Below are 22,131 nucleotides of genomic sequence, written 5' to 3' on the forward strand. Positions count from 1 at the left end.
CATTAGTACCTACTATGTACCATGTATTTTTCTAAGTGCTACAAATGCAGAGATAACAAATTGGGCAGACAAAGTCTTTGCCCTAATGGAGCTTGCATGCTAAGGTAGGGATAGCCACAGAATGATATAACTTTAGCACAGGAGTACAACATGGAGTTCAGAAAAATCTTCCTGGAGAAAATAACCCCTGGGTTGGGTCTTAGAGAATAAATACAGATTAGACTCCCATCAAGGAACTTATTCTCTCCAAGGACAAAATTTAAAACAGTGGTTCCCAAACTATAGTGTGTTTAAGAATTATTTTGAGAGCTTAATTTGTATTCCAAAGCCCCACCTCCAGAGATTCTATTTCATTTGGTCTGGAGTGGAGCCCAAGAATCTACATTTTATTAAGCTCCCCAGGAAATTCTGTCTGTGATGCACTGGTATAGAATATTGAGCTCATTATATAGAATTATTGGCAGCTGTCTAACCATAGATTAGTTCTTGAAGTGTGATAGTGATAAAGAAGAGCAAGATTAAGACTAGGATTAGTGCTGTTGATTTGTGTGTGTGTGTGTGTGTGCTGCCTTAAAGAGAAAGATATTTAATGAGAAATTAAAAGTGATATTTAATTATGAGTTCCTGTGCATTCACATTCAAGATAACTTTTTCAAAGTGTTTCATGGTATAATAAATAAATTCTATTATGTTAGTTTTATGATTCCTGAAAATTACTTTGAATTATTTTCAAATATTTCCTTCCAAACTGTCCTTACAATGATAGACACAAGGCAAAGAGAGAGTCTGAGGAAGGTGTTTACCTAGTACATCTGTCAATATTCTAAATGAAATGAGGCTGACCTTTAAGTAAATGTATAGTGGCAGCCATAGGTGGTGGCATTTTTCATTCTTGTGTATAGTAAGCTTTCTTGTCTTTTATCATCATCCTGAATGGCTTCACTGTCATTACACTCATCAGATGAACCTCATTCCTGAACTCATTCCTGGATTCTTCACTAGAAACAGCAACGTTTCTATCACTTCTGCTCTGATCTCTATTTCCTTGATTGCTTGGCTCTTTCTTAGGGTCTTTTATTTCAAATAACAAGTTAATACAGCAGCCTCAAGTCCTCCTTTTTCTCTAAAAATAAATTCCGTATATAGGTTCATCTGAGTTTCTATTTTCCCTCATTTATAATATAGGCATACCTCCTTCTCTGGTGTAATATTTCGCATGAATGTATTTTACATTTTGAAAGTATTTTTCCCAACAAATATCTGTGATTAACCCACTGAAAAATGAGGTTATTTGAATTTTGAAATAATATGGTATGGAATTAAGCTGTTTTGTGACTGCTGCTGTATCATTGTGTTTGGTCCGGTTATAGCTTGAAATCTGGTTAACATAATCTTAACATGAAAGAGTTTGATAAACTTGAATTATTAGTCCATTATCAAAAAGGAATGTAAGAATCTTGCTTTATTCTCTCCCTAATAGACAAGTATGTATCTTGCTTAAAATGTTCCTTCTTTCTTCCTCCCAGACTTTTTTCCCCAGTCCTATTCATGTACATTCACACTGGATTCCTGAGTTCATCACAGCTGCATAATTCCTAACAAAAAGTGATACCCTGACTTTTTTCACTTTAATCACATGTGCTGGACAGTAGAGAGGACTGGATAGGTTTTCTCAGAGACTAGAGAGAGAGCAAAGCATGACCCTCTTTAGTCATTAAGTTTGTTGTATCTCTTGTGATGGTTGCTATTGTTGCTGTGCACCTAATCTTGAATAGTGTGAAGTTCCCTAATATCATGCTCTATGGGTTGGGAGCAGAGAAGGAAATTTGATTATTAATCTAACAAAAATTTGGCATAATTTTATTGTAGAATTTCAACCCCTTAGTACATAAAAATTTCTAAATAATTAATTATGAGAACAAAGTCACTGATGTGGCAATAGTTTTGCAAGATGTTTGACGTTATTTCAATGTCATTTTGACAGTCTGCATCTCAAATTGTCCTATTATTTCAGGGCCCTTTTTCACTCTTTTTTTATTATTCTGATGACTGTTTGATATTTGAGTTTGTCTTTTAAATATTCAAGACTATTTTTAAAAGAAAAAACCTAACAACACCTTTCTGTTTCTTCCTTTAACATGTGATCTCTCACCTGACACTTTTTGTGATTAAAATGAATACCCAACAGATGAAATATAATACTCTATTATACACTGAAAAAATAATTATCTGAAATTTGTTTATATATTCAGGCATTGCTAGAATGCTTATTTCCATAAATCTAAGCAGTTAATATTAAATATGACTATTGTATTCCATGAGAAAATCGGGATTTTTCCCTTATCTCTGAGATTTATTGTCTCTCTTGGCTTTTACATCTGGTTGAAGGCTGTGAGCCTCTTGCCAGCACTTCATTTGTCAATTCCTGAGTGTGCTCACCTCCTCCAGATGGTATTATTTTCGGTAACAACCAAACCTTTTATACCCTCAGGGTTGGTCCTTACCAGTGATTCCTGTTCATAACCCCCATTAATGTTGATGAAAGTAATACATAAGCACCAGTAGAAGAAAAGACCCCTAAAGTGTAAAGGATCAATATCTTAGCACTCTGGTGTAAGAAGACCCCGTTAATACCTCAATATGATTTCAGTTGTAATGGAGTGGAAGCCAACTTCTTGGAAATGAGATTTTAGGTCATTATATCGTAAATTCTCTCCTTTTGGTCTTCTCTCTTCCTCCTCTAGCTTGAACATTCTTTTTATTTTAAATTTTGTGAGAAAGCCTTTTCTAAATTCCTGGTTTTAAAATTGTTAATGTTGACTTAACTGGGCACTTTCATAATAAAAAAGGGAAACTGAAGTAGATAGTGTCATTGGGAGGCTTTGGGCAGGGAGGGTGCTTGTTTTTGTTGGGGCAGTCAGTTTGCATAAATATTGAGAATATTTACAACATTCTATAATTATGTCACATTTGTTTTGTGAGAGGAGACCAGGGTAGCTTTTACATATAAATTGGCTCTCTTAGTATTTAAGTATATTTAAACAGCCATTTGAAACACAGCTAGGAAATAATGGTGACGTTTCCAGCAGTATTTTGCAATTATAAATATTACTTTAAATTTACTAAGAGAAAATTTCCAGTAGTAGCTTGTATTACAAAATTAATTTATAATGTTTCTACATAATTTTATTGAGATGAGTTTTCTTTTTGTGGTGAAAATAATATAGTGGCAACAATTTTGAGGAATCTTTAAAACTGTCATAGAGGGGATAGCCAAACTTTGGCTGGATTTTTACTAGAATTTTGAAATAAGAAAATGTATCAATATTACTTTTCAGTTCCATTAGTCTTGATGAAAAACAGTTATTATATGGGCTTTAAGGGTCTTGATAAATGTTGGCATCTATTCTTTTTCTAAAACTCATGATGGTCATCACTGCTCAGTACTCTTACATTGTGTTTTATTTGTCAAAATAATGTAATTTTTATGGAAAACTCAATTAGTGGAATCTTTTATTCAGTATTCCCTTATTTTCTTCTTTCCTTCTTCCTTCCTCTTTCTTTCTTTCTTTCTCTCTTTCTTTCTTTCTTTTTGAGGCAAGAAGCTTAATAGTATAGTTTCTACAGAGCTTTCTTACTTATTTTTCTAATAATGTATATAACAGCGTGATGAAGTTTAAATGCTCTATGAGCAAAATACTCTATTAAACAACCTGAAGAAATGCACTGCTGATTAACATTTCCTTTGGTCTTAAATTGTCTCCAAATATTTTCTAGTGATTCTGTACCATTAATGGATCTTAACTAATATAGCGTCTGTGTGGTTATCAACAGTGTTGTATTATTGTCACATATTAATTTGCATTTTTGATTAAAATATAAACAGATGTGTGTGTGAAACAACCCATTTTATAGAATGAGCATATATCTAACCATTTTCATGTAATTGAAAATGTGCTGTATGTTGCATTTTTTTTCTCATATCAACTTTTCTACTATCTATACACCGATTGTCTCGGTGCCTTTTTCCTTTTGTATAATTGTATTACTTAAAGAAATTGCTGACCTCTGTGTAAACAATGTAAAAACTGTTAAAATTATTAATCCAAGGAGATTTTAATGGCAGTTTAATTTTCCAGAGAATAAATTTTTGTGTGGGTTACAAGTTACTTTTCTTCACCTTTCTGTAAGAAATCTCTTTACATTTTAGTGCTCGTTTGGAATGGGTAAGCATCTGACTTCTCTGATGATGATACACAAAAATCAGCCTGAATTCTTATCGACAAATAAGTGTTACTGTGACTGTTACACAAAATAAAATAATGTCAGTTCCATAAGCAGATATCCAGTGGATATATGTAGATGTTATTCAGATCTTGAGTTTGAAAGGAATCTTATTTAAATGTGCTATAAAATATTGCTATCAAAATGTTTGGGTCGTATTATTTTCTTTAATTCTAAGTCAAATCTGACATGCAAAGAAAATAGACTACAAACAAATTTAAACATTTTAAAATAATCTCCTTTAAAGTTTTCAAATCAGGAATAAAACTAGCTTTAAAGTGATCATAGTATCTTTAGCTGCAGTATGCATACATATACACTGTTATCTAGCCTGCTCTTTCATTTAATGTGAACTTGTCATAATTCATATGAGTATTGTCATTCTGTTTAACAAAATCATTTTCTATCTGGCAAGAGTAGTTTGTTGATTTTTAATTCTTTCTTAATTAGGTAGTTATTGTATGTTTCCCAAGACCTTGAATTTAGATGTTTTTCATATTTCATTCCCTTGTCCATTTTATTTCCAGCAACAAAGATTTATAAGAACAGACTTAACAAGTACTATTTTCCATATTCAAAAGAATTTAAACTTTTAGTACTCTAAAATTAACAGAAATTAAAGTTGCTACATTAACCTCTGATTGTCTTTGAATTCTTAGTTCCATAAATTAACCAGAAGCCTTTTAAGTTAATTTTTTAAAGAGTAGAACACCAGTGCCCAATTGGTCTGGTTTAGGTTTTTTCTTTTTATGAGTCATCGTTAACTTAAACACAAGGAAAACATGAAACACTTCTGCTTAAAATAAATGGACTCATAATTTAATCTCCAACTAAGTATCAGAATTTGTATCCCTTCCCAGTACATGCTGCTGCATTCCCCCCTTCCCCCATGTTGGGCTTCCATTTTTAAAACATTTAAGGTTGAAGAAGGAAGAATAATAGACTTCCTTATGAGTTTACTGCAAAAAAAGTCATATTCATCTGGGTCATGGCTTGTCTTTCATAGAATTACAATTGATATAAAATGAGATTCCGGGAGAAAATAGGCACATCTGCATTACAACAAGCAAATCAATAAATGATCATTTTTTATTGTTACAGAGAGATTTAGTTATTCATCATACCATGTTACATACTTAAGATTAAGTTTTAATTGTAAATTGACTATAACTCCTTTGATCTTCAATATACAAAGTAATATTTAAGTCAATTTTTTTCTTTCCATAGATTACCAAAATATTCCATGATGTTTCCCATTTGAAAATAAAGTCATTTCCAATTCAAAAATAAAAGGTCTCAGTAAAATATGTGAAGTATTTTGTTTGAATAGTACTTTATAATGAAATATACCTATTTGTAGGGCAGGACTAGAGACGTAGAGGTGGAGAACGGACGTGGACACGGTGGGAAGGGGAGGGTGGGACGAACAGGGAGATTAGGTTTGACATTAGGTTTTACACCATGTGTAAAATAGATAGCTAGTGGGAACCTGCTGTATAGCACAGGGAGCTCAGCTTGGTGCTCTGTGACGACCTAGATGTGGGGGGAGGAGGGGAGAGGGGCCCAAAGGGAGGGGATATATGTAGACATACAGCTGATTCACTTCATTGTACAGCAGAAACTAGCACAACATTGTAAAGCAATTTTACTCCAATAAAAAAAAATTAATGCATATATTAGAAAAAATAATAATAGTAAAGGCTTCTACATAAGTAAATGCCAAATAAATGGGAACAAATTTTAGAAGGATCTCACAAACTCAATTAGTAAAAGGAAAAAAATGAGAGCATATTCTCAGTTGACCTAAGGAAATATAAGGGAAAACTTTCCAAACAGTACTTTTAATACTTGTAATATGCCCACTCTACCGAAATTCATGTTTTCTCTTCTTCTTGGTCATATGGCTAGCTTACTTTTTCTTGGCCTCCCTTGAAATTAGGTATGGCCGTGTGACTGAGCTCAACCAATGGAATATGAGCAGAGGGTGATGGGCACCAATTTCGAGGAGGCTTTTTAAGAAACAATTTTGTGCTCTCCATGCCTTCTTTCCCTTTCCACTGGCTGGAAGCAGAGGAAAATGAAAGCCGAGGGAATGGCAGAACCATGAGTTGGAAAGATCCTGGGTCACTGAGTCACATCACAGAAAAGAGACAACCAAATATATTTGCCTTGGAACGTTAACATAAATGAGAAGAAAAACTTCTATTGTATTTGAGCCATACACATTTTAGACTCATTTGTTACTGCAAACAATTGAAACTAAAACAAATATTGGGACCTTACAGTGGGTGTTCTGTGAGGATGAAAACCTTCAATATGGTACATTGGTTTAGCAGCCAAGCAGCCAGCAGAGAGGAAATAGATACAGCAGGCTGAAAAACTGTAATTCATATTATGCAGTGGCAATGTGAGTTTTACTTGGAAGGGGGTCTGTGTGACTACTGAACCTGTAGTTTAGGGGGATTGGACAGAAAAGCCAGAGCAACAGTGTATTTGAGATTTTTTTTGTTAAAAGATAATACAAGAAAGCAGTCAACTCAGGCTATAAATAAATGGTCTTCCAGCAGAGACTGAAGGGAATGGAGAGGGCCCAGAGATAAAGTCCCTTAGGGGTTTGAAAAGTCTGCTGCTTGTGAACCCCAAATGTTAAGATTAGACTGAAACGGGTCTTGAGTTAAAAAGACCCATTAAATCTGCACAAGAAAACAAAAGGACTCAACCATGTGGCAAAGATCAGAATTTTCAAAGCGATGCCTCATTTCAAAGAAAAGGTAAACTTGCATGCTCATGAAGCAAGCTATGAAAGTTGTATAACCCCCAAGAAGGAAATCATTCTCAATGCCTACTTCCAATGAAACCATAGCATAAGAGGGAAAAGGAAAACCTTCCCAGAAGTCAAAGCAGGGAACCACTGAGAATTATGGATGAGGGAGTTTCTCTTAGAGAAGAAGCCCAGAGCAAATCAAAATTCCTCTACTAGGAGGGAAGTAGGTGTTTTCACTGCTATGAGTCAGTGACTGCTGTATGTTTCTCATTGTTCCCCTTTTCAAATGAGAATTTTAATTGCAGTTATCCACTTCCAGCTCCACATTGTATATTTGGTGGAAGTTGGGGGCGGGTAACTTGTCTTTAAATTCCCAGATCACTGGATTTGATGGGAAGGAGAGCGCATCACCAGAGATATGGGGCTTTGAAAGGGCTGCAGTAACTGGGTGGAACTTGAGGTTGTCTCCCTTAGGGAGAATGTAAGCTATTTTAACAAAATCTTTGTTCTCCTCTTCCTCAACACACACTAGACTATGTTTTCAGCCTCTCTTGCAAATGTTTGTGGCTCTGTGACTGAGTTCTAGCCACCTGGAATTTGAGGGGAAGTATACATGTCATTTCTAGGCCAAATGCCTCCTTCACCATCTCTTTCCCCATCCATTAGCTGATTACGAGTGCCCAAGGGGATGGTGGAGCGCAGGACGAAAGGAGCCTAGGTTCTTGAACCACTGCTTGGAGATCGTCTTCCTACCAGCCATCTTCCCATGTTACATGAGCAAGAAATAAACATCTGTGTTTGTGAGCTGTGATATCAATTACATTTCAGGCCTATTTTGTTCCTGCAGCACCTACATTACACTAATAGGTAAGCTCATGGATTCCAAGCTAGCAACTGAGAGGTCTGGATATCACCATTGCCAAAAAGACAAAACTTCCATACGATGTGAGGAAGGACAATGTCTGACACCTGATTGTTCAGGAGCCAAAACCAAGGAATGAGGTAGGTCTCAGGAATACTGCCTGCCAGCACTACCTGAAGAGATTATTTTGAGGAACAGGTTTTAAGGCTACTGAAGCGATTCAAATTACTTGTCTCTCCAACTTGACCAGAGAAGCGGGTTTAAACTATGACCCAAGAGATGAGATGAGGTGATGGGTGGAAAGCCTAAAACCTAGGCATCAAACCTAGAGACAGAACGGAGGCAGTAAGAACATTGGAGGACTACAGTGTGAGGGAGAGGAGGAAATCGAGCTGGAACAGATAACTCAGCAGAGTTAAGGCAAGGACACCAGAAAACATTATGAGGGACGAGATGAGAGCCAGATTGTTAAAAACAAACAAACAAACAAAACCACCTTGAATCCAGTTCAGAGACTTGGACTTGAGATAAGGTTTAGAGTAGATGAGTGAGTGAGTTTTAAGAAGTGTCGTCTAATAGGGTATCAGTTAGGAAGCTATTCTTAGAATCCAGGTGTTTTATAAACGTTAAATAACTAGACATGAGGTGATACCAGCAGCTTAGCTTAGGTGGGTGGAGAATGTTTTTTAAAAATGAGGTCGAAAAAAAAATTTTTTTTTTAAATGAAGTTGGTGGGACTTCCCTGGTGGTCCAGTGGTTAAGACTCAGAGCTCCCAATGCAGGGGGCCCAGGTTCGATCCCTGGTCAGGGAACTAGATCCCACGTGCGTGCCCGCAACTAAGAGTTCACATGTCACAACTAAGAGTCCACGTGCCTCAACTAAGACCTGGCATGCCGCAACTAAAGACCCCATGCAGCAGCTAAGGATCCCGCATGCCGCAACGAGGATCCCGAGTGCTGCAACTAGGACCCGGTGCAGCCAAATAAATAAATAAATATGTTTTTAAACATAAGATTGGTGAGGGAATTCCCTGGCGGTCCAGTGGTTAGGACTCGGTGCTTTCATTGCCTAGGGCCCGGGTTCCATCCCCGGTTGGGGAACTAAGATCCTGTAAGCCACAGGGCGTGGCCAAAAAAATAATAATAATAAAATTGGTAAGACACTGTTGTTTCAGGAAAAGTCTCTGGGACTTGATGACTAATTGAAAGTGGTGATGGGGGTAGTGCTTGAGGGAGGATGGAATTAAATAGAGTGATATTTGAGGAACAGGTGAGTGAGGAGTGGGACCACCAAATAAAGGAGTCCAGAAAAGAAGCTGGGTTTATAAGGGTTGGTTTCAGCTATGTTGACTTTCAAATGACATTTTGTGGGGAATGTCCATGAATTGGAAATGAAGGACTGAAATTTAGGAAAAAGATACAGACTAAAATGTGTCTTGGGTTTCATGCAAAGCCGTAGAGTGATTAAGTCACAGGAGTCAAGAGCCGACACATCCTCTCACTAGAATGTGAGTCCTCTGGTGACAGAAGCTATTTATTCATTTGGTTCACAACTGCATTCCCAGGGCCTAGAACAGTATCTAGGGCATAACTGATATTAATGAACCTCTGACTGAGGTTTGAAAGCTTGAGAAGTATGGGTGGGAGGATTCTTTGGTGTTTTCTTTTTTTGTTTTTTGTCTCTTTTTTTGGTAATTATTTCAGTTGAATAGAATTATCCAGAAAGGTGCTATTTAATGTGTGAAATTTACCAAAGCAAGAAAAATATACAAATACATTTTAGAAATATTTCCTAGTACCTGAAATGAAAAAATTTCTTGTCTAACCATGAAATTTGATTTATGAAGCCCCATGGCATCTGTGATCTCTGGTTCATTAGTTGATAAAAATTCCATTTCTGACATAGTTATAATTGTTAATGGCAAAACAATATTAAGCTAATACTAAGCTTATTAATATTTTAAATAAACTTTATTTTAAGACAGTTTTATGGGGAGGATAAATAAGGAATTTGGGATTAACATATACACACCACTATATACAAAATAGATAATCAACAAGGACCAACTGTATAGCACAGGGAACTCTACTCAGTATTCTGTAATAACCTATATGGGAAAAGAATCTGAAAAAGAATGGCTATATGTATAATTGAATCACTTAGCTGCATACCTGAAACTAACACAACACTGTAAATCAACTATCATCCAATATAAAATTAAAATTACATTAAAAAAAGAGACAACCAAAAAAAAAACAGTTTTAGATTTACAGAAAAAGAATAACACGATAATACAGAGTTCCCACATACCCTGCACCCTGTTTCCCCTATTACTAACATCTTACATCAGTGTGGCACACTTGTTACAATTAATGAACCCATATTGACAGATTACAGTTAACTGGAGTTCATCATTTAATCAGATTTCCTTAGTTTCCGCTTAATGTCCCTTCCTGATCCAGGACACCACAATACATTTAGTCATCCTGTCTCCTTAGGCTCCTCTTGACTAACAGTTTCTCCAACTTCCCTTGTTTTTGATGACCTTGACAGTTTCAAGTAGTGCTGGTGAGGTATTTTGTAGAATGTCCCTCAGTTGGGGCCTCGTCGAATGTTTTTCTCACGAGTAGACTGAGGGTATGGGTTTTCAGGAGGAAGACCACAGAGGTAAAGTGCCATTTTCAGTGCATCTTATCAAGGGTGCATACTATCCATGTGCGTTATCACTGTTGATGCTGACTTTTGATCACCTGGCCAAGGTAATGTTTGTCAGATTTCTCCAATGTAATTCTCCAATGTAAAGTTATTCTTTTTTCCCTTTGTATACTGTACTCTTTGGAAGGAAGTCACTCTGCACCAACACTTCAGGAGCTGTGCTCCACCTTCTTGAAGGCAGAGTATCTACATAAATTATTTGGAATTCTGCACAGGAGATTTGTTCTCTTCTCCCATTTATTCAATCATTTAATATCAGTATAGACTCATAGATATCTTATATTTTGGGTATATACTACTATATTTATTTTGTTGTTCAAAATGTTCTAGCTTTGGCAATTGGGAACTCTTTCATTTGGCTCCGGTGTCCTTTTGACATACCTCCTTCATTGTAGGTGCGTTATTTGCTTCCCTTCCCTTCCCTTCCTTCCTTCCTTCTTTCCTTTCTTTCTTTCATTCTTTCTTTCTTTCATCCTCTTGTCCTCTCTTTCTTTCTAGTACTTCCTTACTTTCTGGCACTGTAGAGATGCTCCAAGCTCAGCTCATCTTGTACATTTCTGGCCCCAGTCCTAGAATCAGCCATTTCTCCAAGAAGTCTCTGTTCCTATTACTAGGGAAAGGTATCAGAAACCAATATCTGAGAACTACGTATGGTTGTTGCTACTGGGGTATCATTGGTTCCCAGCCCTCTCAGCTGACAGGAAATATATAATGTGTATACTAACCTGTGTATACATATATCTACAAATGTGTGTATTTAACAGTCTGTATCTATATTAAGCTGAACATGAGTTCATACTGTCTTCAACTCTAACCCATTACCACATGGGTCGTTCTAGCCTCCTCTCCTTGCTTGTCTGTAAAATCCCACTCCAGCAGTGAGCATTCACCATCCCTTTGCTGGATCTGTTCAATTCCAGTATACACGTACAGCGTTAAACCATACCCCATGAGTAACAACTGTATCAGCTAGGGAATAGTACAGTTTCTTTTGCCTTTATTCTTTCTTACAAATTCCTCCCATTTTCAAAGCTACTTAGGTGAGCACCTTTCCCTACTCCCTTCAGTGAGGTTGTCTTATACATTCATAAACAGTTGGATCATTTTATTACATCCTGCATTCCATCCTGGGGTTGGTTCCTTGACCTCCTAAATGATTTTTAAATATTTTCATACATTAAGGTTCATTCTTTGTATTTTAAACTTCTATAGATTTTAATAAATGCAGTGTCATGTATCCACCATTATGGTACCATAGAGAATAGTTTCACCACCCTAAATAAACACAAATTCTGTGTTTAACTATTCAACTCTCTCCTTCTCCCCTTCAAGCTCAAGCAATTACTGATCTTTTTACAATCATTTTTTGGGGGGCCTTTTTTTAGAGTGTCATATAATTGAAATAATATTGTATATATCCTCTTCAAACTGGCTTCTTTCACTTAGCAATATGTGTTAAAAAACCATCCATGTCTTGTCATGACTTGATAGCTCATATTTTTTTATCATTGGCTATTATTTCATTGTATGGATATACTATTGTTTATACATTCACCTTTTGAAACACATCTTGGTTGCTTCCAGTTTTTGTCAACTTTAAATAAGCCTGCTACAAATGTTTATGTGCAGGTTTTTGTGTGGACATAAATTTTCAAACTAAAACTGGGTAAATATCTAAGCATACAATTGCTGGACTGTATGTTAACACTATGTTTAGCTTTGTAAGAAACCGCCAAACTGTCTTCCAAAGCGGCTGTAGCATTTTGCATTCCCACCAGCAATGAATGAAAGTTCCTGTTGCTCCACACCATTGCAAGCAATTGGTAGTTTTTTGGATTTTAGTCATTCTAATAGGTATGGAGTGGTATCTCACTGTTGTTTTAATTTGCAATTCCCTACAGATGGGGTATATGGTTTCCATCTGTACATTTTCTTTGATGAAGTACCTGTTCAGATCTTTGCCCATTTTTAAATTGGTTTGTTTGTTTTCTTAATGTTGAGTTTTAAGGGTTCTTTGTATATTTTGCATACAAATCCTTTATCAGATAATAAGTTTTGCAAATATTTTCTCCCAGTCTGTGGCATGTCTTTTCATTCTCTTAACATTGTCTTTCACAGAGCAGAAGTATTTAATTTTTAAAAAGTTAAACTTAATCTATTTTTTTCTTCATGGATTATGCTTTCAGTTTTGTATCTAAAAACTTTTTGCCAAATCCATGGTTACCTTGATTTTCTCCTTTATTTTCTTCTAGAAGTTTTATAGTTTTGCATTTTACATTTGTGTCTATGATGCATTTTGAGAAAAAAAAATTTGAAAGGTATATGATATGTGTTTTTTGTTTGTTTGTTTGTTTTTGCATTTGGGTGTCCAATTATTCTACCACCATTTGTGGAAAAGTCTATCCTTTCTCCATTGAATTGCCTTTGCTCCTCTGTCAAAGATAAGTTGACTCTATTTGTATGGGCCTGTTTCTGGGCTCTCTGTTCTTTTCCATTGATCTGTGTGTCCATTCTTTCACCAATACCATGCTGTCTTGATTAGTGTAGCCGTGTAATAAGTCTTGATAATTGGGTACTGTGAGTACTCTTATCTTTGTTCTTCTTTAGTACTGTGTTGGTTATTCTAGGTATTTTGCCTTTCACTATAAACTTTAATGTTAGTTTGTCGATATCTACAAAATAGTTCATTGTAATTTTGATTGGAATTGGGTTGAATCTTAAGATCAACTTGGGAAAAATTGACATCTTCATAATATTGAATCTTTTAATTCAGGAAGACAAAATATTTCTTCATTTATTTAGATCTTTAGATGATTTCTTTCATCAGAACTTTATAACTTGCCATATACAGCTCCTGTACATACTTTGGTAGGCTTATACCTAATTTTTTTTTTTTTTTTTTTTGCCACACCACGCTACATGCAGGATCTTAATTCCCCAACCAGGGATCAAACCCCTGCCCCCTGCACTGGAAGCATGGCTTCTTAACCTCTGAACTGCCAGGGAAGTCCCTAATACTTCTTTTCTTTTTAGTGCTATTATAAACGGCATTGTCTTTTTAATTTCAAATTCCAGTTCATTATTCGTATGTTGGAAAGCAATTGACTTGTATATTAATCTTGTGTCCTGTGACCTTTCTATACTCACTTAGTAGTTTCAAGAGTTTTTGTTGTTGTTAATTCTTTGGGATTTTCTACATAGACAATCATGTCATCTGCAAGCAAAGGCAGTTTTCTTTCTTTCTTCCCAATGTGTATATCTTATTTCTTTTTCTTTACATATTGTCTGGGACTTACAGTAAAATATTGAGTAGCAGTGGTGACAGAGGACACCATTGCCTTGTTCCCAATCTTGGGGAGACATTGTCTGGTCTCTCACCATTAAGGATGTTAGGCTATAGGGTTTTTGTAGATATTCTTTATCAGTTTGAGGAAGTTCTCCTTTGCCCCTAGTTTGCTGAGAGTTTTTATCATGAATAGGTTTGAATTTTGTCAAATGCTTTTCCTGCATTAATTGATACTGATCACATGATTCTTCTTTAGCCTGTTTAAGTAGTAGATTACATTGGTTAATTTTCTAATGTTGATCCAACCTTGCATATCTGGAACAAATATCACTTGGACATGGTGTACAATTCTTGTTATATATTGTTGTATTCAATTTGCTAATATTTTGTTGAGCATTTTTGCATCTATGTTATAACAAATGTTGGTCTGTAGATTCCTTCTTTGTAATGTCCTTATCTGGTTTTTGTTTTGGGGTAATGTCAGGTTCATCAATGTTTGTTAAAGTTCATCTGTGAAACCATCTGCGCCTGGTGCTTTCTTTTTCGAAGGTTATAAGTTATTGATTTGATTTTTTAATAGATTAAGCCCTATTCAGATCATCACAGAAACACACATCTTTTTGTGTGTTTTGGTACTTTGTGTCTTTCAAGGAATTTGCCCATTTCATCTAAATTATCACATTTCTGGGTACAGAGTTGTTAATAATATTCCATTATTATCCATTTAATGTACATGGGATCTATAGGGATGTCCCTTCTTTCATTTCTGGTATTAGTAATTTGTGTCTTCTTTTTTGTTGTTGTTCCTGTACTAGCCTGGCCTAGAAGTGTATCAACTTCATTAACATTTTATGAGACCATCTTCTGGTTTTGTTGATTTTCTCTGTTGATTTCTTGTTTTCAGTTTCATAGGTTTCAGCTCAATTTCTATTGTTTCTTTTATTCTGCCTGCTTTAATTTTAAATTGGTCTTTTTTCTCTAGTTTCCTAAGGTCCACTTAGATGATTGGTTTTAGAACTTTTTTCTTTTCTAATATATGCATTTAAAGCTGTAAATTTTCCTTTAAGCACTGCTTTTGCTGTATCCCACAAATTTTGATAAGTTATATTTTTAATTTTCATTTAGTTTAAATATTTTTAAAATTTCTCTTGAGACGTCTCCTTTGTCGTATGTGTTATTTAGAAGCATGTTATTTAATTTCCAAATCAAGAAAAGTAGTTGATTTTTACTTTGTTCAGCTTTTCCTTATTTTAAGGATATAAGTGACAATTTCCAAGCTCTATATGTTAAAGCTGAAACCAGAAGTCCTTGGAAAGGTTTTTAACCACTTGAGCTTATTTTCTCATTTGGAGACATGACTTACTGTTGGGCTGCACCGCACAGGCCTATAAGGCCTGTGCTTGCCCAGCTTTGAGACCAAAGGAAGAGCCCAGAGTCAGCAACAGAGACATCAGTGGTTTAATGGACGAGGGAGCTTCCACTTCTGAGGACAGGCAGGAGGACATGGTGGCAGTCTTTCCTCCCAGGAGGGTCGGGGGGAGGGGGCGAAGTGGGTGGGAGGAAGATGAGTGGGGGGGGGAGATTATAAGGGAATTGACACTGGCATCAGGTGGGCTCGTTAGTTACTAGGGAAACCAGTAGAGGGGCACACCCCTCACCACCCCTTTGATAAGAACAGTCACTAGCTGGGGCAGGGGCAAGTATGTAGGAAGGTCAGTCATGTGAGTCATGTGAGTAGGGTACAGGTGAGACAGGCACTGGTCAGGCAGGGGAGGTACAGAGAACAAGAGAACAGCCATCTTGAGTGGCCTGACCATACACTTAGCACAGAGTTATGAGTTTTAAGCGGCTTGACTGGGATTATCCAGCACTTACTTATTAAGTGTTTAGGTACTTTTATTTCTTTATTTCCATCTTTTCACGCTTAATGAAAAGAAACTCATGAGCTTTAGAATAGTAACTTCATATGCTTAAGAGACATTATTAAATCGACCATCTTTATTCTAAATAATACTAATACCTTCCATAAATTCTATTTTCCAGCTTTTCCATCCTCTAGATCTTTTTGAACTACTATCTTTTTATTTATTTATTTATTTATTTTTATTTATGGCTGTGCTGGGTCTTTGTTTCTGTGCAAGGGGTTTATCTAGTTGCAGCAAGCGGGGGCCACTCTTCATCACGGTGCGCGGGCCTCTCACTATCGCGGCCCCTCCCGTTGCGGAGCACAGGCTCCAGACGCGCAGGCTCAGTAATTGTGGCTCACGGGCCGAGTTGCTCCGTGACACGTGGGATCCTCCCATACCAGGGCTCGAACCCGTGTCCCCTGCATTGGCAGGCAGACTCTCAACCACTGCGCCACCAGGGACTCCCCAAACTACTATCTTAACATCCTCTTAATCTGTGAAATCTAAACCACTACTCAATTATCTATCAAGGGTCAGAACATGATAAGGGCTTACTTTATGACCCTACATTTTACACCACTCATCTTATTTTCTTTATTTTTGAATCACAAAATGACTATGAGGATTCAATTTTAATTATTTACAGACTTTTTAAGCAAAAGTTTTGTTTAAACAAAACAAAAATTTTGAGATTATTTTTAACTACTAGGCAGTATTTTGCTATATTTGTTCTTAAACTATGCAATGCAGATGTTCACCCAAATTACTTTCACATTTTGTTAACTGGAAGTTGCCATATATTGCATATCATACACGCATATAGATATCCAGAGAATTTGAAAGCAACAAAAATATGTTAAACTTCAGTGGAGATTTTTTAATGAATCAGAAACAGAACCCTAGAATATTTATTATGAATCCCAGCTTTACAAGTGATAGGATTTCAGACTACATGTCTGAGTATGAGAGAGAGAGAGAGAGAGAGAGATTGAATGTGTGTAAAATTTTCTTTGTAGAAATATTCATTTGTCAAAGGACTTTAACCATTTATAATCTGAATCTATCCTATAGATTTTATGATATTAGTTTTTTCTTATTATTTGATAAAAGTAGAATATCAAAAAAAGCCACTTTTTCTTGGGCCTGAAAACCAAACAAGGCAAAAAATTGTTAAAGTGCAATGCTATAAGTCTATAAATGGTACCCAGGCTTACAAATGCTATAATGGTTGGTTCTTCTTTGGGATCTGGGGAGGGGGGCATTTCAACAAGGATCTAACATGTGAGTACAATCTAAAAAGAGAAGTACATATTTTCTAGGGAATTGGGATGAAGAGGTAGCAGAATGAACACAGGCACGAAGACATAGGCAGCGTGCTTCTTTATGAGTACCATACATCATTGATCATGGCTGGAGCATAACATGTGAGGATGATAGGATGAAAGATAATGTTGGAGAGACAAGCAAGGACTGGATCTTAGAGGTCTGTGTTTGCCTTGCTAAGAGTTTCATTTATCAATAGGCATGGAGAATCCCTGAAGAATGTTAAGCTAGATAGTAACACGACGAGATTTTCATATTCTTAAGACCATTCTTGCAGCAATTTGGAGGATGTATCTGAGCAAAGGGAAAAACTAGAAGCACAACCTCCTATAAATAGGTCATTGCAGTAATCTAGGTAAGAAATGTTGGAGGCTTGAACTAGGATAATAGCAGGGGGGAAAAAAGAGAAAATTCTCAAAAAGACAGAACAGGCCTTGGTGAGTGACTAGATTAGAGAGGAGAAGTATGCGAAGATACTCCATTTCTGGTTTGGACAGTTGGATAGAGGATGTTGCTATCTACTAACAGGGTGAGCCTCTCTGAAAGTAAGTTTGTTTCAGATGCCTGTGGGGATATCCCAGAGAAGATTTCCAACAGATTGTTGCATGTGCAGATCCAAAGCCCAGAAGAAAACTCTGAGGTGGGCTTCCCTGGTGGCACAGTGGTTAAGAATCCGCCTGCCAATGCAGGGGACACAGGTTCGAGCCCTGGTCCAGGAAGATCCCACATGCCACAGAGCAACTAAGCCCGTGAGCCACAACTACTGAGCCTGTGTGCTGCAACTACCAAAGCCCATGCGCCTAGAGCCCATGCTGCACAACAAGAGAAGCCACTGCAATGAGAAGACCGCACACTGCAACAAAGAGTAGCCCCCGCTCGCCACAACTAGAGAAAGCCTGCATGCAGCAGTGAAGACCCAACACAGCCAAAAATAGATAAATAAAAGTAAATTTTAAAAAATAAAATTAAAAAAATTTAAAAAGAAAACTCTGAGGTAAAGAAATGAATTTGTGGTTCATCAAATTTCAAATTATTTGAAGTCTGGATAAATGGGGTTTGTTATATGCCAATAGTATATAGTATAAGCAGTATATGTTACATGGGTGAACATTTAAAAATCATTTAGGCAACACTAAACCCAATGGGAAGATGGCATAATGTCTAACAAACACTCCTACCGTTCACTAAAAAGGATTATTATAAAATAATTAGAAGAGATTTCAAATAAATTAAATGACAACTAAAAAGTTCACACTAGATTGTAAAGAGCCACCATAATTAATGTTGTATTTACTTAAGTTGCTGTTGTCCCTCTGCCAGTTAGATCATTATTAGGAACTAGTTCTTTTTCTTTGTTTTTTGTTTTCTTTTGTCTGTGTTTTTTATTCTGTTTGGAACTAGTTTCTACAACTGATGTTTTATGGTGGATGGACATAACTGATATTAGGTGGATGGACAGTAAATACTAACTAAATAATGAAAATTTTATAAGCTGGTTAAAGTAAAATGTTGAACCATATAAAGTAATAAAACATTTTTAAAACAAATATTTACATGTTACATTGAGCGTTGTGCTTTGGTAGTCTTAAAACATGGTATGCTACTTATCCATTTAAATAATACTGCCCTTTCTTTAACAACATACACAAAAATAAACTCAAAATTGACTAAAGACCTAAATGTAAGACTGGACACTATAAAACTCTTAGAGGAAAACATAGGCAGAACACTCTGACATAAATCATACTAATATCTTTTTCGATCTGTCTCCTAGAGTAATGGAAATAAAAACAAAAATAAACAAATGGGACTTAATCAAACTCAAAAGCTTTCTCACAGCAAAGGAAACCATAAACAAAACCAAAAGACAACCCACAGAATGGGAGAAAATATTTGCAAATGATGCGACCGACAAGGGATTTATCTCCAAAATTTACAAACAGCTCATGTGACTCAATATCAAAAAAACAAACAACCCAATCCAAAAATGGGCAGAAGGCCTAAATAGACATTTCTCCAGAGAAGACATACAGATGGCCAAAAGGCACATGAAATGATGCTCAACATCACTAATTATAAGAGAAATGCAAATCAAAACTACAATGATATATCACACCTCACACCAGTCTGAATGGCCATCATCAAAAAATCTACAAACAATAAATGCCAGAGAAGGTGTGGAGAAAAGGGAACCCTCCTACACTGTTGGTGGGAATGTAAATTGGTACAGTCACTATGGAGACCAGTATGGAGAGTCCTTAAAAAACTAAAAATAGAGCTACCATATAATCCAGCAATCCCACTCCTGGGCATATATCCAGAGAAAATCATGGTTCAAAAGGATACATGCACCCCAATGTTCTGGCAGCACTGTTTACAATAGCCAAGACATGAAAGCAACCTAAATGTCCATCGACAGAGGAATGGATAAAGAAGATGTGGTACATACATACAATGGAATATTACTCAGCCATTAAAAAGAATGAAATAATGCCATTAGCAGCAACATGGATGGACCTAGAGATTATCACGCTAAGTGAAGTAAGTCAGACAGAGAAAGACAAATATATGATATCACTTACATGCAGAATCTAAAAAACAAATGATACTAATGAACTAATTTACAAAACAGAAACAGACTCACAGACTTAGAGAGAGAACCTATGGTTACCGGGGGGAAGTGTGGGGGGGAGGGATAGATTGGGAGTTTAGGATTGACATGCACACACTGCTATATTTAAATTAGATAACCAACAAGAACCAACTGTACAGCACAAGGAACTCTGCTCAATATTCTATAATAACCTAAATGGGAAAAGAATTTGAAAAGAATAGATACATGTATATGTATAACTGAATCACCTGAAACTAACACATTATTAATCAACTATACTCCAATATAAAATAAAAATTAATTTTAAATAAATAATACTGCCTATTCAAAACATTTTAGAAACATATTCTTTTGGTATTATTTTCAGAGCCTCCCTAGTGGCCATACAAGAAAAAAAACTTCATTGTTTTATAGTCAAGTCCCATTTTTCAGAAAAATCAGAACTTTTTTTCCTCTTTTTTAATGTTTTATTATGGGAAATTTAAAACATATACAAATTCAACAGAATAGAAAAAATGAACTTTTATGTACTGTTCACCCAGATTTAATAGTTGTCAACATTTTGCTGTTCTTAATGCATCTATATGTTCAGACACACTTCCCACTCTCACTTAATTTTTATTTATAATTTTTAAATTTTTAAGGTAAATTTCACATACATTGAAATACACCAATGTTAGCTGTACAATTTTGACAATGGATACACCTTTGGAACCCTACACCTCTACCATGATATAAACCATTTTCATCTACTAAGAATGTCCCCTTGTATCCCTTCTTAGTCAGTTGCACCTAAAAGCAACCACTATTTAGTGAATTCATCTTATGTTAATTTTGCCTGTTCTAGAATTTCAAATAAATGGAATCATGCAGTATGTACTCTTCATGTCCCGCTTCTTTTGCCCAGCATAAGAGCTTTGAGATTCACCTGTGTTGTTGCATGTATGAGCACTTCGTTCCTTTTTATGGCTGGATACTATTCCATTGTATGGATAGCCCACAATCTGTTTATCCATCCTTCCTGTCCCAGTTTCCTATGGCCACCTAACAAACCACTCCAAACTAAGTAGCTTAAAAAACTGACAGCCATTTATTTCACTAATGAATCTGCACTTTGTCCGTGCCATGGGAGGGACAGCCTCTCCCTGTTCTACATGGCATCAACTGGGGTGACTCAAAGGCTGGAGGTCACTTGAGGGCTAGAGGCTGGAATCATCTGAAGACTCACTCATGCCTGGTGGTTGATGCTGGCTGTCAGCTGGGAACTCAGCTGGGGCCTTGGCTTCCTCACAGCCTGGCAGCTGGGCTCCAAGAACATGCATCCCAAGAGAACAAGGCAGAAGTGTGGCATTTTTATGACCTAGTCTCAGAAATCACAGAGCATAGCTTTCTTCATACTCTATTAGCCATCACAGTCATAAAGTTCTATCTAGGTTCAATGGAATAGCACATAGACTTCATGACTCATAAGTGTCAATGTCACACTGTAAGATGTGTGAGATAGAACATATTATGATAGCCATCTTTAGATAATGCTATCTGCTACAGTCTCCCTTCTGGCCACAAGAGTTCACATCCCTCCCACATACAAAGTACATTCAACCCCTCTCCCAAGAGCCCTAAGCCTCTAACCATTATGGTATTCACTGACGGTCCAAAATGTCATCATGTCATGTCATTCAGGTCTAAGTGTGGTTGAGGCTCCTTGGGAGCAGTTCCTTGAATTCAGCTCCTTGAGTAGAGTTCTGAAGAACTATGAACTAAAGAAATAAGTTTTATACTCAACATAGACTCTCCATACAATGATGGTTCAGGCAGAGGATAACCACTCCAAACCCTGCTGTTCAAAAAGAGTTCTGCCCTCTGAGTAGTCATGTCTTTGCCATTAAATCTAGAAGGGGTTTTAAGAAAAGCCCTTCTCTACCTAGGAATCTCTGTGGGGCTGCTACTTGACAACACCCTCAAGATCTTTAGAAGGATTTTTTGTCCATTTGAAAAGGTCCATACAACACCATCTTGTCTTTCTGAGATCTTAACAAAGAAATTTCCAGTCATGTCCTTGGCTTCATATTTAGACCACATTTTTCTGCAGCACCACTGATTTTCCTAGAAGCCATTTCTTAATTTGAGTGTCATTTACCATCTGGAGAGGCTGAAAATGAGAAAGTTTAATTTTTGTACCCAGCAATTCCTGGGTTCTTCTAAGTTTAACTGTTCTTTCTCTTATCTCTCTTCTAACCCAGAGCCAGTGAGAGGTCAAGTGGCACTTTCACACTCGGCCTGCAAATCTCCTTAACTAGATTATTGACTCCATTGGGTGCATTTCCCATTTTCCATATTACTGCAGGTGACTTTGGGGACAACTCTCCAACACT

This window comes from Balaenoptera physalus (assembly GCF_965194825.1).
Source record: "Balaenoptera physalus genome assembly, chromosome: 1".
In the NCBI taxonomy this organism is placed as follows: domain Eukaryota; kingdom Metazoa; phylum Chordata; class Mammalia; order Artiodactyla; family Balaenopteridae; genus Balaenoptera; species Balaenoptera physalus.